The sequence below is a fragment of the Apis mellifera genome, linkage group LG5 (assembly GCF_003254395.2).
Source record: "Apis mellifera strain DH4 linkage group LG5, Amel_HAv3.1, whole genome shotgun sequence".
Lineage (NCBI taxonomy): Eukaryota > Metazoa > Arthropoda > Insecta > Hymenoptera > Apidae > Apis > Apis mellifera.
In genome coordinates this window covers 13,193,690-13,201,874 of record NC_037642.1, presented here as the reverse complement: position 1 = coordinate 13,201,874, position 8,185 = coordinate 13,193,690, and the positions used below count along the sequence as shown (strand labels likewise).

At 31.0% G+C, this 8,185-nt stretch overlaps 1 long non-coding RNA gene across 1 annotated transcript; it reads left to right on the top strand.

Moving 5' to 3' along the window:
- The first annotated feature begins 3,872 nt into the window (after window positions 1-3,872).
- LOC100576207 lies at window positions 3,873-5,173 on the top strand. The gene is made up of 3 exons (XR_120526.4): window positions 3,873-4,128; window positions 4,233-4,411; window positions 4,563-5,173. It is a non-coding gene; the product is annotated as an uncharacterized LOC100576207 (long non-coding RNA).
- Window positions 5,174-8,185: the final 3,012 nt, after the last annotated feature.

Sequence of the window (8,185 nt, the reverse complement as noted above, 5' to 3'; positions counted from 1 at the left end):
GATTGTATATCGTTTCCGCAAATGATCAATGAATTCATGTATTAGACTTTATGATGATAATCTGATATATCAATTGCCCATATTATAAAGAGATAAATAAAAAAAATTGTTTTTTTTGTAAAAAAAATATAATATAGAAAAAACTGAATAACTGGATTAATAAATAAATAAGTTAAAGATAAGTTTTACCGATTCTCGATTCCAATGAGGGTTCGATTTTCCAGATGATTTAAGGATCCAATTCCTTACGGGGTTCGTTCAAACATGACCCCCGTAACAGGCGAAGATTTATGGCAAAACCAAGGCCCCTAATTAGAATCACACCGAGGTGTCCTAATTACAGGTTTAGCCACAGAGTTTTTGAGTTGCGCCAAAGGCGCAAAATGATGCAGGCCTGCCAATTTCTGCCCCTTTTTCCACCAACGGCTCGTTAATCGTAGGAAAAATAGACGATCGTGGGCGTTGGCTACTTTTTCGGATTTACATTTGACTAAGTATCATCCTACGCAATATCTGACACCATAAATGAATTCTTTGTTTCTCTTTATATTAGATTTATGAGATGAAAGTGATCACGAAGAATTTATAGGAAATACCTCGTGCCACGGTAATTAATAATAAATTATTTTTAGAATTGAGTTGTTTGTTATTTGTATTATTGAAATTTTCTTAGAAATTTATTTATAACATTGATAAGGCGTGATAAAATTCGATTATTAGTTAAAAATAATTGGTATAATGTTGAACAGATTTAAACAGATATATTGTGTATGAACTTTTAAAGCTGACCCAGTGAAAGCATAATTTCCGTGGTAATTATTAATTTCACGGTTGATGGATAAATTGCAACAATGATAAATTTAGTCGCAACGAGGTCGGCTTGTTTAATGCTTCATGCAGGGAGAAGACATCCATTAATTTCTACATAACGGTTCGTATCAATGATTGGAGTTTGAAAAAGTCACGCGAGAGTAGACGATACTACCGTTTCACCATTATCCCGATGAATACGATTCAACCTTAAAATTATAATCGAAAAGAAAGAGCAAAACTTTCATTTGTGTATCAATTTAAATAAAAGAAGAAAAGAAACCGAGACATTGATCAAAATTTGAAAAAAGAATGTATATTTTGTCGATAAAAAACGTAGAACTCATTTGAAAGGTATAATTCAGGAATACGATAATTCTTCTCGAATTCATTATGGCATCGTTTACACTCGTAAAAATAATGATGAAACACGATGATGCTTAGAGTGTACCGTTTCATTAGCATCAATGCGGATAGTCTTTCATGCGTGTATTGTACAGTTACTTTTTAGTCGTTCCAGATAACTGCGGTATAATTAAAAACGGTAATAATTTGGTAATTGGCCAATAAAATTCGAAGATTCATGTACTCTTTGTTTATTTCTTAGTACATTTATAACCTACAATTAGTAAATATAACGTAATTTCCTAGTTGCATTAAAGAAAACTTAGGTTAGAAACGTAGGTAAAGAAGAGTTGTATAATGTTTTGAATCGTATCCCCACTTTTACTCGACAAATATCGAATGTGATACCCTCTAGTGTATATATATATTAATTAATAATGTCAAAAGTAATGAAAACAATACTAATATAATATAATGTTTATTATATGATTATAATATATTTATAAATAAAAAGTAAGATTTTTATCGATTATATAATATAAGAAAGCGATTATGTAATATAAGAAAATCCAAAATACTTTTGTGATATTCAAAGATATCAACGAAAAAGTAATTATTCTTTACGCGAACTTTTCAATTTCAAATAGAAATCTGTATTTATCACTCGAATGTTATTACACATTTTATTGTATAACGCATATATGCATTTCCTTCACAAATTCTATCCTGAAACGATTACTTTTCCTTCCACAATGCTTTCTTCGTAACGAGACCTCGTTGGAGGAAATCTTCTCGACATGATGGCGCTTGTCTGTAAAGATACTCGAATCTCATCGACTTCAGAATACCCTAGCTAACGATTTTCCGGCTCCCGCGAAGCTTCGTCATGCTTGCAAACTATCCTTGACGCAGTTACGTGTGGAGATGTTGATACAAGTGTAAATCGTGGACAAGTGTGATTTCCTCTTTGATACGTGAACAAATTCGTGCGTGTTAGACTATTCGAACAATTTTTACGAAAGAAATATTGTCATAATAATGGTTAATTAATCGATAATCGCGATAAATTTTCATCAACGATGAATGAATTCGAATGAACTACGAAGAATAGGTTAGGATTCGCTTGAAAATAAATAATTAGTCCTATTGCATACGCGTGTTGCGTATTGATGGTAATTATAAATAAACGATTCAGTAATAATTGCAATGAACATTTACAACGTGTGTTTAACGAATAAATACACGTGTCTGAACTATTTAGTAAATCAAAGAAATGTTGTAAGTTAAATCTGACGTGTGAATCAACGAATAAACAATTAACATTGATATTGTATGAAATATAAATGAGATAAACGAATAATATTGATTATATTGAATTAAACGTTCCATTATGAAAATATTTTTATAAATATCTACAACAACAACGCATGTTCTCTTTCTAAAAGAAGTATATCGAACAGAAACTAGATTTCACGAAAATGAAAACAGGCAGTTTCGAAGAGTGAATTCAAAGGATTGTTAACATTCACAGAGATCCGTAAGTGTATCCTCGTGCTTTCTTTCCATACAAACATGGATAATTAACCGAGCATAGGCAATTTTTCCATCTGGTCGAGGTGAAATTCAACTGAACGTAATCTGTTTGGAAAGAGTTACGTATCCGGGTATCGAAGCAACGATATCTCCTCGACGTATCAATATCTCTTCGAAATTGTATGAGGCGGATGATCTATTCGCAGTCTACTCGTCTTCAAAGAGACAAATCGTCATTCGCTTGAAGCCTCTTGGACGATGATACGGGAGAAATGACGAGAGATAAGTGAAACCAAAGTTCAAACGTTCACGGACGACTTTCCCCGTAATGTTTTCGACACGAACAGGATTTCGTGGTTGAAATGTTAAGTTAGAAAAGATGTGTACTATCATTGTATCATTTAATTATTGCAGGAGTTGCTATAAAGATATATGTATGAGTGTATATCCATGACAAGTAATATGAGAGATGAAAGGATATGTGGCATGAAGAATAAATATAGCATATATTTCGATTTGTGTTAACAATAAAACAAAAGAATATTAATAGTTTACAATGCTGGATCGAAGATTTGAGAGTATATCGAATACATAACAAAAAAAAGAAAAAAATAGAGAAATATATATTTGTATACAAATCAACACTGATATATCATTGACATAACCTAAAACTTTTGCATTATCGAGAGAGGAAAAGGAAAAAATATCCTTAGTAGATATGATTTTTTCGTATGTATCTTTAAATATTTATCATTGAAACATTAAAAAAAATGTATTGTAATTGTATCGTTTAATTATTGCATTAAATTACAGTATAAAAATATATGAATGTATATATTAGAATGGTATGAAATGGAAGAAGGATACGTAAAAGAATAAATTTAATGTATATTTCAGTTAACAATAAAACAAAAGAGTATTGATAGAGTATTTATAATATGTTAGAACGAGAAATATACAACGAAAGAAAAATAGAAAAATATATATATTTCTACACGAATGTACCAATGACATAACCTAAAACTTTTGCATTGTCGAGAGAGGAAAAGGAAAAAATATCCTTAGTAGATATGATTTTTTCGTATGTATCTTTAAATATTTATCATTGAAATATTAAGCCAAAAAAAATTGTAATTATATTTGTATTGTAATTGTTTAATTATTGCATTAAATTACAGTAGATATATGAATATGTATATTCGAATGGTATGAAATGGAAGAAGGGACTACGTAAAAGAATAAATTTAGTGTATATTTCAGTTAACAATAAAACAAAAGAGTATTGATAGTTTATAATGTGTTAGAACGAGAAATATACAACGAAAAAAAAATAGAAAAATATATATATTTCTACACGAATGTATCCAATGACATAACCTAAAATTTTTGAATTGTTGAAAGAGGAAAAGCGAAAATATTCTTAACGGATATGATTTCTCTGTACGTACATGGATTCATGCTCGGCATATTCGAGAGATCTATCGGTTCGATCAACACGAAAGTACGGCATAATCGTTCGTGTATCATTTCTAAATGTTTTTCAGAGATAAATCGAGGAGAAAGGGGGAAATAAGGAAGAGAGACGGATTAATAGGAGAATCATAGGAGCAATGACGTTATCCTGGGATAACGGGTGACCAGGTGCATCGGGCACATCGCCACCTAGGAAGTGGGTACGAGGTCTGACGGTTGCCTCGTCATCTTGACCATTCTGCAGGATACGGTGAGGCCTTCAGGCAACACGCTACTTTCTTTAATTTATATCCCTCCGTGATTATTACCATGATCAAGCCTCGAAACAACGGATGCCCGTTTTTCTTTTGCTATTACTACTCGTCACTGATTCGTCATCCTCATGTCTGACAATGTTACAGGTATAATATCGTACCATGGAAATATCGTGGATAATCAGCTTTTAACACGTTGAACACTGCACCGAGAATCAAGGATCTTGCTACAAATCCATTTGTGATTTCTGTTTTAGAAGAATGAAGGATTCTGTACAAAATCATTGCTTTAAGTTAATAATTATAGAATTGATGAACCTATTTCATTTGAGGAATTATCCTTAATTTGCACTACAAAGGTCAAAAAAATAAATACTAAAATACATTTTTTTTTTATTTCATATAATAACTTTCCAAGAATATGATATTTTGAAAATGACCAATGATATACATAATGATATACACAAATCAGAAAGAGATACGTGTCATATTTAATAAATAGATATATTATAATATTTAAAGGTAATAAGTATTAATTAAGACACGGAAGTAATAATTTTATACACTTTTCAATTGGCCAAAAATTAAAACGTGAAATTAACATCTCTTATGATCACTTACGATCATATTAATTCAACGTCAAATTGGTATAAAATTTGCGAAATGTGCGTGCATAGATAAATAGCGTATAACGTAAGAAGCGTGCCAGGTCGAGGGTAATTTAAAGTTCGTATAAGTAACATAATTGCAGGCAAGGTGTGTTTAACGACGTGTGAAGATGGCAGACAGATTAATTAGAGCGATCGATGATTGATAAATAAAAACGACTTGGTTATCAATCGCTAATTTTATCTCTAACGCTAATTTTTATAACGAATATTGTAAAATTCGTCATTTATCCATTATTCTTTTTATAATGATTAAAAATTTATACATAATAGCAAAAAAACAGATAATTTATACCATGTACATGAAAATTTTACATTGTTACAATGTTATACATATTTGTTATACATATTTGTAAAAAATAGTTCAATCAAACTGTAATCAAATTGTTAGAGATCAACACATATAAAAATTGAGGCTTATTGAAATTATTTATTTAGTAAGAATGCTTTCGTTTTGCAAATTTCAATTGCTCATAATTTAATAAGCCTTAATACGGTATATTTTTATTATTAACTTTTTTGCTCTTGATTTTTTAAAAGTATCTCATTTCGTTTCAAATAATAATAAATTTTAATAATAAATCGAATATATCGTAAAATATAATTATTATTTTTATCCGTTGGTGATAGAATATAATAAGAAGAATAAGAAGAGATTGTTGATCATTGATCGCGTGATCGTGTTACCGAAAATTGATTGGCGATGAAGCGTGACAGCATTCACGTAGGGTGAGTCAGACCAATTTATAACTCGTTAGTCAGGGCTATGTATTAAATCGAAATTGATCTGTCTTTCGTGCAGGTTAAACAATCAACCGAAAACAAAATTGGGTTTTATTCGCATCAAATAGAATAAAAATGATTCAACTTGAAAGATATATTTGCGAAAACGAATTACGTCACGGTTGGAAGAGAATACTCAGTTTTGGCGGGAGATTTCGTAGATTAGTTGCAAATGGCAGCCGTCTCGAGCGTAACGGTCGAAATACATCGGGCTCATTGGAATTCACGTGCTTATGTTTCTATCGACGATATTCTCTTTTGGCTTGTTTGCACGGATCGTTACCCATGAGTACACAACGGTTACGTGATAGTCTTACGTCAAATTGCTCGAATTAAATCGTATTTCTCGGTTGCATGTCGCATAGAAGTCAAATGTCGCTTTTAGCACCTTGTTACTTTTAAATGTACTAACCTAACCTAATTTTTTTTGTTCTTTTCAATACTTCTATTGTTATTTGTTTGTTGAAAGTAACTTCGGTTCAAACTTTCTCATTAAAAATAAACGATTTTTCATCAAACGTCATTAATTTCAAACTTTACACTCGAAAGAAACAATACCGTTACACGAGATTAGCCGTTCTATGAGCTCATCTGTTGGTTCGTTTGTAATCATGCTTGTATACTTTAGTCGTAACATATTTTTGTAGAACAATCATGCACTTGTGCTCATTTCACGTTAATATTCGCTTTATATTCAGCCTTTTGATCTCACTTACCGTTAGAATGGCTTAAAAATATTATCGTTCTCCTTTCTGCATAGATTTTCAATTATTATCCTATTAATTATGATTTATTACTAAATTATAGCATCAATGTCAAAGTTTTTATAATTATAATTCCATATATATATATATCATATCGAATGAAATTACTTTGAATAGACGTCAGAATAGAAATTTCACTGAAAAGATTATTCGTGTATCTCATTTAATTATTCTTTTAGAAATTTATAAATATTTAAAAGTATTTTAAAAGTAATTCAGATAAAAAAATATACTTTTTTTAATGTAAAAATTTAAGAAGATAAATATTCATATAAATATGATTCCATTTCTACACTGAATTTTCCAATTTAATCTTTAACTTTTTTTATAGCAGAAATTCAATTAATAAAATATTTAAAAAAAATTTTTATAAAATTATAAAATAAATTATATGGAAGCTTAATGAAAATAGCAGATGATGCATATTATTTATTTTTTATAAAATAATATAAACACAAGTTATATGAGAAAAAGAATATTGAAATTATTAGTAAATTGCGCAATCAATATTCGAAAATACTAAAATATTCCTAGGTAGATTCTAAATGTCACTATTTTAATATTTGAATACATTTTTAAATTTAAATACAAAATAATTTTATGCGAATTGAATATGAAATATATACGTTTGAAAATTAATACTGAACGTATCAGTATGTAAAAAAATTAATTTATATTCTTACATCGGTATTGTTTTTTACGTTTGCATTTACAAAATGTTAGAGAGGAGTGTGAAGAATGTAAATTGCGTATCTTGTAACGATAGCTTGATAGCGATGAAAATACGGAAGACGGAACGAAACAGTGGATGATACTTAAGATAATCATACAGTCATTATCTTCCCGTTACCAGCGATAAATCCTAAATGAAGAACAACGGATATATAATTTCAAAAAGTCATGATATGTTAACTATTTGTCATCAAACGTAATTTTGCTTAATAATACGGAACAAAGACATAACAAACAGTATTTCTAACATGTTAATAATATATAAGTTCATTGATAATATACATCAAACATACATCGATAAATTTCTGATCTGCAAATTTTTAAAAAATTTTAAAATTATTATTTTATCAATTGTTTCAAGTCTTATCTTTCTCGTGAAACACGACGAGCATTTCTATATTGCACGGATATATAAATATTTACCTTTATACACAAGCGGTGATCACTGGCTTACATCCAAGCTATTCGAATCAAACGGACAACGTTGGAGCTCGAATGAAAAGAAGGAGAAAGGGAAAGAAAGAGAGGAAGAAGAGGTTTCCGTGGTCGCGTGCCGTCGTGCTCCGCTGGGCCCAACGATCCTCTCGCACATGACGCACTGGAATAGGACATTACGAGATAGTGAGCGGCGTCCCGGCGTCCCGTCGGGCCGTCGTCGTCCCGACATGCCATCGCATCGCGGCCCAATCGTCGGTTGGTGCCACGCGACTGGCACGTGGCTCCATCGCAATTGCACTACCGTGCCCCCTCGGTCACGCCCCGCTGATTCGCCTCTGCTGCCCTTTGCTTTTGCATTCGTACACGATCATTTCTAGCCGCGGAC